Source organism: Carassius gibelio, chromosome A9, assembly GCF_023724105.1.
Source record: "Carassius gibelio isolate Cgi1373 ecotype wild population from Czech Republic chromosome A9, carGib1.2-hapl.c, whole genome shotgun sequence".
NCBI classification, from domain to species: Eukaryota; Metazoa; Chordata; class Actinopteri; order Cypriniformes; family Cyprinidae; genus Carassius; species Carassius gibelio.
Window position 1 is genome coordinate 27,548,706 of NC_068379.1, and position 14,483 is coordinate 27,563,188.

A 14,483-nucleotide genomic window follows, 5' to 3' on the forward strand; every position below is an offset into this window, starting at 1 on the left:
CATTACCCATAATGACTGCCATAGGAAGGGCTGGTGACAGGCTTCACTCCTTTTTAGTCTTTGGCCCGGGTTTCCTGATAAGATTACAAAACAGGCTCTGGGGATCTTAAGATCAAGTTCATTATGTTGAGATGGATCCAGCACCTGTTTCCCAAAGCAGCGCGTGGATCGCCTGTTAAACAGAGCTGAAGTGTGCTGTTATGGAAGCTGTCGAGCCAAAACATTTGCCAGTATCTTCAATAGTTTCTCTCCAACACGAATATACTGGCAGATGGGAAATGCATGTTATCTATTCTGTTAAACGTTAAAACATTTAGTTCTGCATAAATGCATAAATGTATATATGTAAGTTTGGTAAAACATGGTTTCAGAAATGTTTAAATGAATGTGAACCACGAGCTCACATGATGTGGACCATTTTATGAAATGGAAATTAACGAAAGCCTGAAATTTCCAGCCAAATTAAATTGACAAGCCTTCAGTAATGAATCATTCTTGCAGACGTACTGCAGGGTTATTATCATTACCTACTGTAAATCTAAAATTAGTAAAACATTTTCTTTATTGAAATAAAACTTTAGTGAAATATATGTATTAGATGAAAAACATCTCTAATTTTCATTGAATTTCTTTTGAAAAACCAAAAAAATAACTAAAATATAAAAATAAGATCTAAAACTAAAACAGAAATCAAAGTAAATAAAATAGTAATATTTAAAAATGAATAAAAATGATAAAAGCACATAACAAAATTACTAAAAACACAAGTACATTTAAAATGAATTTAAAACTAAAAGTATAAAAATAAAAGCTTATTCAAAATATTAATAAAACTATTATTATTTAAAAAGTATATTTACATATTATTTAAACAATAGTAAAATGATACTGGCTAACCATCGAGACATGCAAGAAAACATCTTTTAACAAATTTAATTAATTTATCTGAGTAAGTAGGATGAAACACTAAAATTACTACCTAGAAAATAAAATAAATAATTAAAAATACTGAATAATAATAATAATACTGAAATAATACTAAAACTGAAATATATATATATATATATATATATATATATATATATATATATATATATATATATATATATATTTAAATAATAATAATAAAATGACAAGCACATAAAAAATACTAGACATTTAACTAAAATTAAAATGAAAGTAAAACTGAAAGTATAAAATAAATTTAAAAATAAACACAACAGTTAAAAACACAATCACATTATGTAAATAATTTTAAATTTTTAAGTCACTGGCTTACCATAGTGACTTGCAGGAACACATTTTTGATCTCGGTTTAAGTGTATTAAAATAAATTATATACATATATATATATAAATGTATATTTCTTTATTATAAGCAAAACTGAAATGAAATTAAAGCCAAAATAAAAGTAAATTAAATAAATAGTAAGATTTAAAATAAACAAATAAACGTAACAAATTGACAAAAAAATGCTACTTAAATTGTTATAAAATTAAAACTGAAAGTACTAAAATAAAAGCTAATTAAAAATGTTAATAAAAACTATGATATTACTTGAATAATACTAAAATAATACTAGCTCATCATCATGACTTCACTCAGATTTGTCTGTACAGCATACTGGATCTATTATTTATTTATTTCTTGATGAAAATGAAGTGATAACTCTGGCATTATAATTTTTACGAACACTTCTTAGTGTACAATAATCAAAATGCTTTAAAATCATTTATTCACCGTCCTCTCATGAACTGAAAGCGAGTGGAAAGATGCATTAAAGTTGCACATAGGACTAATGATTTGTCCGATACTGAGATTTTGATACTTTTTGATACTGAGATTAAGAACTACTTACATGCTACTAACATTTCAGATGTAATGTTTTGAGGAACCCAGTTTCTTTTCTTCTTTCTTCTTTTCACAATTAATAACAGTTTTGACAGTGAAAACCGCTCTGAGCATTGTGATGTGCTTTAAACTTGTATTTTTTTGGGAGAGAAGTACATTAAGACCGCCTGAAGCCCGGGCGTCACACTGTGCCATGTCAGCCTTTTGCCTTTATCTTCTTCAGTTTGCATCCGTGCGATTCCAGAAAAAAGTGTTTGTCGGAGTTGTCAGTGAGCATTCAATTATGTGTTGATGTTTGAAAACACAAAGTCTGGCGTCGTGCAGAGAGGTCTTATCGAGGCCAGCTTTAATTAGAAATCTGGTGGGAAAGGGACATCCTCAAGAGAGGAGAAGGCATCCTTTGGACCGAGGCCTTCATGCATCATTAATTGGCAGCCGGGATAAACGGAGCCTTTCAAATGGAAAGGAGATGATGATCTGAGCCAAATGGGAAAACACAGCACGCATGTTTGTGTTTGTGCGTGTCTGACATGCCGTTCTGGTTTTATGCATTATTTAATTATCTCTCGCTGTATACTTTTCTTAATAAGTGTTTTTCTGTGCATCTGCAGGGGCTGTTCACATGGGATGCGCTCTTGCATTCAGTCTGCACTAATTTTTAATTGTGGGTTTGTGTAAATATGCACTAGATGGACGTCCGTGGCGAGCCTTTCTTTTAATGCAGTACATTCTTATCTACACATCCAATACAGGTTAAATACGTTTTACAGATGAGATATTTAGCTGTGAATGTAGGGCTGAATTTGAACACTAGGCTGGCCACAATAAATGGCCACTCTAAAATCTGCAGTTTTAATGTATTGGGGGGTCCTGGGGGTCCAAAAACCAGTGTGACCACCATTTGGTGTGACCTCATGCAATGCAACACATCTCCCTCAAAACTTGTGACATCTGTGGCATTGACGTGATAAAACAGCACATTTTAGAGTGGTCTTTTATTGCAATAATCATGCTGTCTAATCAGCATCTTGATATGCCACACATGTGAGGATGATGGATTATCTCGGCAAAGGAGAAGTGCTCACTAACACAGATTTAGACAGATTTGTGAACATTATTTGAGAGAAATAGACCTTTTAAAATTCAGAATTCACAGAATTCAGCTCATGAAAAATGTGGGCAAAAACAAGAGTTTTGCATTTATAATTTGTTTCAGTATATTTCAGCTAGTTACCAAGGGAAGATGCATCATTTTAGTTTTGTTTAACTCGATACTGAAAGGTCCTAAACTAACTAAAATTATTATTATAATTATGTAAATTAATAAAATCAATATAGGAATAAAAAAAACACTAGTGAAAAGTACAAAATTGCTAAAACTTTAAAATTGAAATGAAAACAGAAGATTTTGTTGAGGCCTAGCTTGGATTCTGCCTGTAAAAACTGTAACAAATAAAAAAAGAATTATCTGTTTGTATTTTTGTAATTATTATTTTTTTTTTTAGTTTTAGTATTTTAAATGCTTAAATTTAAACATTTATTTTTTAATCTAATAAAAAAAAAATTACAACAAAAGCATTCATTTTTGTTATTTAATTCTACTGTGATCCATTTTTAATACAAAAAATATATCCTATGTAATGTCCAAAAGCCATTATTTACATCTAACTAGATTAATCTGAATAGAAACGCAGTTTTGTAAATTGAAAATGTCAGGTGTTAAAGTAGAAATGTCTTTATTGGCATTTGAGCGCTCCGCTTTCAGATCAGTGCGAGACTGTAAATCACAGCCCTTCCTCTCTGATGTGTAGAGGACAGTATAATTGCTCTCAATAGGGAGTAGAATGCAGAAAGCTAAAGCTAGCGGCTAGAAGAAATGGATGCCACCGCTTTGATGAATAGGTGTCGTCACATTGTTCCTCTACTACGGATTTGGCCTCCGCAGAACCATAAATCACCATATACATTGAATCTTCTGGTTGTTTTGTGTGATTATTTCACTGGTTTGTAATGTCTCCCCGAGGTTCAAGATATGATTTGTATTTCCGTTTCATGAATATACATAGCTTTGCTGGATGATTTGCAATGCATGCCAAATGGGAAGGGGGTGACTGTTTTTGGCAATGAAAGTCAAATTTGAATGAGTTCAGGCCTAGCTTGGGTCCTGCCTGTAAACACTGGAGGAAGTGTTGTTTTTCAACATCTGTTCAGGAATTTAGCAGTGTTTCAGTGCATTAGCTCCAGCGGATCTCATTAGATTTCAGGTACGGCTATATCTTCCTGGATGACTGCTTGTTCTGCTGAAATGTGCTTTGACCTATGGTGAAAATATGGGATGTTACTAGCAGATGCTGATCTTTTATTAATGTACTACTGAGACATTTACCTGACAGCTTGAGTTGCAACTTTTTATTCCAGTATTTTGCTTGTAGCATGTATATAACTCATGCAATGACACAAAGAGGTTTTTGACAAAACATAATTACTACTTACTAATAACTATAATTTTGACTAATTGTGCCTGTTTCTCAACTGATTAGACATGCTTTTCTAATCAACTTAAAACAATGAAAACAATTAACAGACATCAAAACAGATTTTAATTTTGTCATACAGCTTGACGAAAAGTCCACTGTATTGTCTTCACGTAACTATAAAAATGAATATTGACATGAAAATGTGACAAATTAGAGCATACTGCATTACTTTCATAAGCATCCAGATTATGAAGATTAACCTCCATTAAGGTCATTTTGATTCAGAGAGGGGGTTTTTTCCCCCAAAAAAGCAGGTTAGTGTTATCACATTGGACTAAAATTTATTTCTAATATTTCTTATTTAACTGATTGCTCGTAGGCCTCATTGTAATGAGCTTATGCACCAAATTTTTTAAGTGAACATTGCCATAATTATCCACTAACAGTGCTGGGTCATAACTGATTGCATGCAATCTGGATTATACAATCAGATTCCAAAACAATATACATTTTGGAGTCATTAACTGGCATGCACTTTTGTTTTTTTTTGTTTTTTTTACTATTACAGTATCACTACTCTATTTAGATTTAAAGTATTAGTACTGTCCATTTTTGACCTGTATAAAACAATCCAGTTGTGATACAGCACTGTAAACCATATTTTTTACCACCCCAACCCCATAAAAATCACAATAACTTATAAGTATTTCTCCTGATAATATTCTTTTAATTGTTGAACGTTTTCTTTTTTTAAACACAATTATAAATCTTGACTTCTAGCAAACACTAGCGCTAAACGGACATCACCACAGTCCCCTGGGAACTTTGTATCTGTAGCATGGCAAAATAAAATACAGTAAGAATTAGTTTGTGGTTTTGTTTTAAATTTCAGCTCTCTGATGAGAAACACCAAGAGGGGATTCAGGCTGATGCTTTTACTTTGCACCTTTTTCCAGAATTCCATCAGATCTGTGACTTTGAATGGCATTCGGTGCCACAAAGCTTGATTCTCAGAATGAATCTGTAAGTACATGACAAGGAACAAAGTTTTAACCAGTGTTTACAGAATAGTCAAACTTGATGCTTTATGCATTTTGAGATTAATAAATACGCTTTTTACATCTGAATGCACCTACAAGTAAGGTCCATAATTATTTTATAATCCATAACAAATCATAAAACTCCATTCCTTATAATGCATTCCTGTAGATCAAACAGTAGAGCAAAGTGCTATATTGCTGAAATAATGGGTTTGATTCCCAGGGAATGGATAGCTCCATAAAAATATCCATAAAATAAAAACAAAAGAAGTACTTGAAAATGCAGTTAAACTTCACTTAAACAGTCAAATTTTAAAGGGTCCGTCATATTTGACTGGAAAAAGCAAATTAGGTAAAGGATTTTCATTACGCTTAAGGGTTAATTTTCTAAATGTAGTGTCAAATATACTATTTAGACCTCGTCTAGCTTTTAAGGTATTATAAAAGACTTTTAAAGAGTGCATGTCATTAATAGTAGGAAGCAGCTAAATGGATGCATTTTTTTATTGACACTTGATATATATTGTAATTATGCAAAATTATTCATGAAAAATATTAGAGTCAGAGAGATGTGAAGCTGGCTTAAATCAATGCTAGAGAAATTAAAAATGCAATTATGATTGAGAGCCAGTCTGCTGTTTATTCCTGCCAATGGTGGTATTTTTTGGAGCTTTCGGACAAAGTGAGGAAGGTCAGGCACTGTTGAACTGAACTGAACTGAACTGCAGCACATTGCATTCAAAACCGGAAAATACAACATATAAGCCTGTTGCATTTAAATGTAGCATTTTTTGTTGTAATTTGTGTTTCAAAATAACAAAACAACCCAGCAAACGGAATTGATGGTTTGCTCATGTCATTTAAAACATTTTCACCTGACTATTTCCTCACTCTTTTTGGTAATAATCACACTTCTGGTGCTCTTGTAAACAGACAGTGAGTCATTTGCATAGCGGATGCTGCAGAGAATCATTTTACTATCATTTACTGAACATTTGGATGACCGTGTGTTTGGCAGATGTGTCGATACTTGTGCACGTGAGCGACAGTGTGGTATTCTGTCTGTCATCCCATGGAGATCGCCTGTCAAACACACAAATGAGTGCACCTGTTGAATCAATTACCATTACATGTAGCATTTTTTATGTCTTTATTTTTCCATCGATGCTTATCATTGTTACATTTGGTTGTAGTGCTAAAGAGGATTTAGTAACAAAAGCTCTTTAGACCCATGGCTTTGTTACAAAACCTAGTCAGCTGCCTACATTGGAAGCCTTGAAAGTGTAATTTAAGATATTTTCAGGGTTATCAGGAGAAAATAGAGATAGACCCAGAGATAGAGAAAACTGCTCCCCAGTATTAATTAGCGATGCTCTATTTAAACTAATGTTTATAAAGATTTATAAATACTGTAATCAATGCATTGCTTGTTGTTATTTAATGCATTTGCTAATATGAAGTTATGAGATCGTACTGTTAAGTGTAATCCTAAACCATAAAAAACATTTACTTGACATAAACACAATAACTAAATTTAAAATAAAGTGTAAATTAATATAAATAAAAAAGTTGAAGTACTAAAACAAGTCAAATGAAACTAAAACCTTCATAAACACTAGTTAGACATAAATACAAAAACATATAAAATCACAAAACTTGAACTAAAATTAAAATTAATTAAAACAGAAAAAATAAAATAATATGCTGTTAAATAATATAATTTTGGTAACATGGTTATTATCAATAACTAAAACTAAAGCCATAAATAAATGAAATAAACATTTCATTAAAAAAAAAAAAAAATGTAATCTAAAATGAATATATATATATACACACACACACACACACACACCGCCACTTTATTAGGTACACATAATTCAATTGCTTGGTAACAAAGCTAATTGGCTGATCAGCCAATCGCATGGCAGCAATTCAATGCATTTAGGCATCTAGATGTGGTGAAGACGACTTGTTGAAGTTCAAACCAAGCATCAGAATGGGGAAGAAAGGAGATTTAATTCGTTACAACCAAGGTATGTAGAATACCATCTCTGAACGCAAAACACATCGAACCCTGAAGCAGATGGGCTACAGCAGCAGAAGACCACACCGGGTGCTGCTCCTGTCAGATAAGAACAGGAAAAAGGAAGATGAGAAAACATTGCCTGGTCTGATGAGTCTTGATTTCTGCTGCAACATTCAGAAGGTAGAGTCAGAACTTCTCATGAAGAACATGAAAGCATGGATCCATCCTGCCTTGTCTCAACGGTTCAGGCTGCTGCTGGTGGTAGTATAATGGTGTGGGGGATATTTTCTTGGCACACTTTGGGCCTCTTAGCACCAATTGTGCATCATTTAAATGTCACAGCCTACCTGAGTATTGTTCCCTTTGTGACTACGGTGTACCCATCTTCTGATGTCTACTTCCAGCAGGATAATGCACCATGTCACAAAGCTCGAATCATTTCAAATTGGTTTCTTGAACATGACAATGAGTTCACTTTACTCAAATTGCCTCTACAGTCACCAGATCTCAACCTAATAGAGCAGCTCTGGGATGTGGTGGAACGGGAGATTCGCATCATGGATGTGCAGCCGACAAATCTGCAGCAACTGCGTGATGCTATCATGTAATTATGGACCAAAATCTCTGAGGAGTGTTTCCAAGACCTTGTTAAATCTATGCCACAAAGAATTAAGTCAGTTCTGAAGGCAAAACGGGGTCCAACCTGGTACTAGCGAGCAGGGATGCTGCACAAGATCCCGGGCCCTATGCATAGCCCCCCTCCTCTTGAAAATAAATATTCCAGACTTTTCAAGGGCCCTCTCTTCCTTCGGGGCCCTGGTAATCAGTACTGGTTTTACCCCCAGTCCGGCGCCCCTGCTAGCGAGGTTTACAATAAAGTGGCCAGTGAGTGTGTATATATATATATATATATATATATATATATATATATTATTTCAGCTAATTGCCAACCCAGGTTTGCCAACACGATTCTAATTTGTATATAGTCTCAGTATTGAAGTTACTAAAACTAAATTGTAATAAAAACTAATGTGACAAAAAAAACTACTAAAATTAAAGCTAAATGAACATGAAAATCAAAATATTAACAAAAACTGTAAAAGTATCTCAGCGATACTAAAATAAAATTAAGAGTATAACTACGTTAGCTCAGCAACATAAAGTACCAACTCCAAATTCTATTGTAATCAACTCTAAATTGAATCTGTTTTGCACTTTGTATGATGCACAGATGCAGAGAGTTTCAAATCTTTCACTTATGATTATCCATAATGCGCTGAATGCTGCCTATGTAGACTGTAAACTGCGAGGTAGCTCACTAGGTTTTGGAACAGAGCGTGCATGTTTAATTTTCTCAGTTGATTCAGCTTTAGAGGAAGTCCCTGAATAAATCAATTCATATACAAATCCATCAGCTTATGAAACAAAAACGGTGTGTGTACCTCACGTTTGCATTCTGTTGCAACAAAAAACAATCTGAGTGTTTCTGTTAAGTCCTAAAGAAAGAAATTAGCAGAAAACAGCCTCATTTACAAGAGGAGCACAGCATATTGGCACTTGATATTATATTTGCAATAGACTAGTCATTATGCAAAACAACTGATGAAAATTATTAGAGAAGGTGTTAGTCACAGAGATATGAAGCCGGGTTAAATCAATGCAAGAGAGATTGAAAATGATATTATGATTAAAAGCCAATCTGCTGTTTATTTCTGCCAGAGGTTGGTGAATTGAGAAAAATGGCTGGCCATAAAACTGCTTTTTTACAGTATTGTGTCCCTAAGAATAGGATTTTGTAGTTGTTGAAAGCAGCACAGGTGTTGCTCGGGATGAGCCAGTCTCTGTCTCTGGTGAATCTGCACCTGTCACAAATTTTTTTTTTTTAAACATGAAGATGGATCGGGATTTTATTTCTCATCAGACATGTTTACAAGACAATCTTTTTTGCTAACTGTGTTCATTACATTGCAGCATTTATATATATATATATACTGTATGTATATATATAACTAAAATAACAGACAACATCTATAATGTAATGCATTCTGCATAAAACAACACATTTAGTAAGGCAAAATGTAGTGTTGGTCTTTGTTAAAAACCTTCTTATTTAAATGAAAAAAAAAAACATAAAAAAATGAGAGGTCTTTGCACATGCAGAGCAAATTACTTCTGCAAAACTTTTTTTCTTTTTACAATGACATTGACTGATGAATTGCGCAAAAAGAAGAAGAATGTGTATAAAAAAAGTAAATTGGGTGAATTGTGAATCAATGTTGACTTTAATCTTGGAGCCTGTGTGTACTGGATTTATTTACAGCCATTTTAAAGCTGCCACAATTTCTTATTAAGTCAATCAAAGGAGCTTTAAAACCCTCACAGCAAATCAATAGCATAAAACGCATGCAAGAGTGAGCTTTGAATGTGTCTGGGGCTAAAACCAAGTAATAAAATGAATCCACAAGCTGCTTATCTGAATAGAGTGGAGATCTGTGGCCATGTTTTGTTTTAACAGAGGCATTTGGCCTTTTGAGGACTTTATCTGCTTTTACAGACTGAATCTTCTCCCTGTTTTTCTGATAAACACGCTGTGATTGTAACATTATCTCAAGCAGTTTACATCAGTGTGTGTGTGTGTGTGTGTGTGTTTGGTGCCAGCAGCTCATCTTGTAGGCTGTCTGGAGAATGATGCTATCTTGAAACAAACCCGAAACTTTCGTTCAGGTTAATATGTTGGAGTTTTCTGCACACGAATGTGGATATGAACATAGGATACACAAGTTTTAACACTACACTTCCCATGTAGATTATGTGTGTTAGTGTATGCATGTATGGATACACACTAAAGTAAAGTCATCCGCTCACCTGTTCTTCATATAAAATGGTTTTCATGTTGTACCTTTGAGGAAAGGAGAGATTTCGGAGTGATTTTAAAGTCATTTTATGGATTGACATTTACTTTCACCTGGTCTGGCAATACTGCTTTCATTTCAGCACAGCAGATGGTCACCAGCTCTGCCAAACTACGGTGAAGTTTAATGGCAGCATTCATATCAGTATAAAGCCACAAAGAGAGCGCAGGGGCTTTTCAGTTTTTTTGTTGTTGTTGTTTTTTAATGGTTATTTGAAGTCATCATGAAAACTGACCATATTTTTTTATGCATATGTGCAAATATATGTACACACACACACACACACACACATATATATATATATATATATATATATATATATATATATATATATATATATATATATATATATATATATATATATATATACATATACGTGTGTGTGTCACACAAACAATTATTTGGATTAATTTATGATTTACGGGATGATTTCCCTGAAGTTTTCCATAGAACGGCTATGCACAAGCAAATAATCCTCTTAAAGATCTGCCTTTCATTAAGAAGTAATTAACAAACAATATAACTATACTCAAAAGATCATTAGCTTAATTACATTCAAATAAAATTATGCATTAAAATTTATCAATCAAAGTTTCATGACAACTCTCGCAATGTATATTAACTACTGATCTGTTGAGAACTACAGTATACAATGTAATAATGTTTATTAAACAAATTTGTACATTTTATAAAGGAAATGTGAGTAGTTCTTGCACATACAAACACTACAGTGCGTGGTTGCCAGGGTGTTGCTATGTGCTGCAGATTGTTTTGAGACGTGTCCAATGTAACGAAACAGGAGACAGCAGATCAGGATCTACTCACAGAAAAAGAATATGATAAAACTAGGACTTTGGGCAGTTGATCTAATGTGTTTTAGGGGGTAGTTGTCACACAGTTGTTGCAGGGACATATTGTCAAGTGGAAGGCTACATTCAATGTTTCATCTTCACATTTGAGCAAGCAATGTGTGTGTGTATGTGTGTGTGTGTGTGTCTGTGTGCGTGTGTGTATATATATAATTATTTGTGATACTTAATTTAAATGTTATTATTATATTATATTATATTATATTATATTATATTATATTATATTATATTATATTATATTATATTATATTATATTATATTATATTATATTATATTATATTATATACAAGTATTTTGACCTAAACACTGGTTTTTTGATGATATTTTGTACTTCATAATCGTTTTTAAAATGCTATGATTAATACAGTTGTTGTTGTTTTTTCCTTCTAGATGATGCATCCTCCAGCTATTTACTGTTTCGGTGAGTAAAGGCATGTTAATGTATAATTTATATACTAATAATAATAATTATATATTATTATTATAATTATTATATATAATACAAAATCAAATTAATTAATAAAATTTTAATAACATGTATTTAATATAATATATAATTTTAAATTCTAATATAATTTTATATCATTTATATATAATATATTTTTTCTATCAATGTCAAAATGTTTTATACTTTTCATTAATGTATAATTAAATTGTATTTTTTTTTCATATTTATTATTTTTATCTTCAAATGTTAATAATTTGCATTTCCATTTTTAAAGTGACATATTTAATAAAATATTTTTTTAATATTAAATTTTTCTAGATGAAGCATCTTCCAGCTATATGGTATAATGATAAAAGGTGAGTGAAAGCTTGTTGATTACTTGTTTTAATGAGCGAGTAATTTAGTCATTCATTCAGTCGTTGTACATTCATCCAGCCAATACTTTCAAACAGCTGATTTATTCTGAAACGAGGCACGTTATTGTCTTTATGAATGGGCCACTGAATCAGTGGCTACGTTTACAATTGTAATCGGCTTGACGGCTAAATCGGACTGAAAAGCCTTCATGTAAACACCTGAATCGATCCGATTGAGCTCTATCTGATATTGGATTGAACCACGAAACTGAAAGCACTGCTTATGTGCAATAACGCAGAAATAATGTGTAATGACGTATGATACGTGAAACGAGCAGCTCTTAAGCCAAAAGCTCATTATAAAGCTCTCCTTTCACTCAGCAACTGTGAAGTGGAGCAGGACAACCTCCCACCAGTCCTTGTTTTGGATTTTTATCCACAGGCAAACCATTTTGGGCACAGGGATGGACATTTTTACTGCATGATAAATATGAGCAGCACGGCACATCAGTTTATATGTACTGAATATTTATCCATAAATGCCTATGGATTGGCATAAATATTAATTCTGCTTTTAAAAAAAAATAAAGAAACCATGTAGGAGAGTGGTTATTATGTGCAAACAGAGAGAAACTCAATATTTGTGCAGTATGCGCATGTAAAATAAAAATCTATTCAGATTTGAAGCTTGTGACATATAAACATACACATCAACCCGATCACTTTATTTAGCGTTCATGTAAACACTACATTCAGATTTATCAATCGTAATGAATTTAGTCTGATTTAACCAAAAATGGGCTTGTAAATATAGCCTATGACTCACACGATTAATTCAAAAACGTGGATTCATTCATTAACGAAACAGAGCTGGGTTACTTTGAGACACACAGTTCTGCTTTAGCTTATATTGGAACTTAATTTTAACTTCTTGTATATTGAATTACTATTGTATAAAATCTGTCACATAGCAATTTTGTTGATATATGCGGAAACATCTTGGTTGTGTATTGTTGCTTACCTATATAATATATTATAAATAATATTTTTTTCTCATCACAGTATGTTTCTTTAACTTTCTGTGGGTTACCTTGTGTGCTGTTGCTATCATACGTTTTCAGTCTGGGCTGATCATGCAGAAAATCGGCTAATTCGTTCATTGAATCTGTATGTATGTATATACGTATAAACCAACACATCAACACACACAGACACACTTTTTTATACAGTATTTACTTTATAGTTATTTTCAAAATTGTATGATATAAAAAAAAAAAATGTTTCACTGTATATTTATTAGGGATGTCCCGACCCACGACATCGGTATCATGCAGATACTGGCCCAGAACGCTAGATCGGAGATCGGAGGGGAGAAAAAAATATGATCTGATACCTATCCGATACTTATCCAACACAAACCATGGGAAAATGTAGCTTAAACCATTGCCTAAATGCTTGAATATTAGCATTTCCCATGCTCACCTCATGTTTGCGGCTGTCGGCTGTCTGCAAATGATCAGAACTGATGGACATCTATGCCCGGGAAAAGACAACAGCAGTCCAGCGCCGAGATAAGGAAAATGAAAAAGCATAAGATGAGGCCCGTGCATCACTTTTAGCTACGTTTATAATCCTGTTAATCTTTTTTTTTTTTTTTTTTTTGATGATATTAAGTTAATAACGTGTTTTAATTTAATATCTGCCTTAATATCCTCTTAGAGTTTCAATGTTCCATTTAATTAATTCATTTCAAATTTTTGGCCACCTTTTTGCAATAGAAATGCTAGCCTCTATAATTTCTTCAACAAAAACATGTGGACCTCACAACCCTTACAAGAAATGATCCTTGGTTTTACTGAAGTAAAATTTTCTTGTGTGTCATTTCTGAATACTTGAGACTATAAAATCAAACAGGATTAGTAGAATCATAGCCATAGGCAACTGTCTAGGTACAATTGTAATGTGTAAATAATAATGGTTTTATTTTTACTTGTTCATTAAATACATTTTTTGAATGCTAATGCTAAATACTATTGTACCTGCAAAACAATGTTTATTTTTATTAGTGTGTTATGTGTAATTGTAATGTGTATCTTTGTTCTATTTTTTTTTTTATAACAAAGATAAAATAATTACAAAGATTTTGTATGTTTATAGGTGGCTAATTGAGCAAAGTGCTTCCATTTATTTTATTATTATTATTAGTATTAGTTCAAGAATAAGATAAAAATATCGGATATTTTCCCGGAATTGGGAAATAGCCAAAGCTGCGGCATCAGTATCGGTATCAGAGGTGAAAAAGTGGTATCGGGACATCACTAATATTTATTTTTAGTTAAATTTGCATGTGCCTTGCTCCTCCAAATATTTATGTACCACAGTTTCAGTAGATGGCAAACACAAATTAGCATGCATAAAGAAGATAATAATTCAGCCAGTTAAATTTTGTTTGGAATATATTACAATAAATGATTTCTTTGTAAAGCGTCCTAGTTATATTTCCT

General features: G+C 32.6%; 1 protein-coding gene across 4 annotated transcripts in view; it reads left to right on the plus strand.

The window, feature by feature from the left end:
• The window catches only part of b3galt1b (UDP-Gal:betaGlcNAc beta 1,3-galactosyltransferase, polypeptide 1b), a 146,127-nt gene that overhangs the window by 124,189 nt on the left and 7,455 nt on the right, over positions 1-14,483 (plus strand). For all 4 annotated transcript variants that reach the window (XM_052606611.1, XM_052606609.1, XM_052606612.1 and 1 more), the window contains exons 5-6: positions 11,566-11,596; positions 11,942-11,979. The gene's annotated coding sequence lies outside the window, so the exon portion shown is untranslated. The remainder of the gene's footprint in view (positions 1-11,565; positions 11,597-11,941; positions 11,980-14,483) is intronic.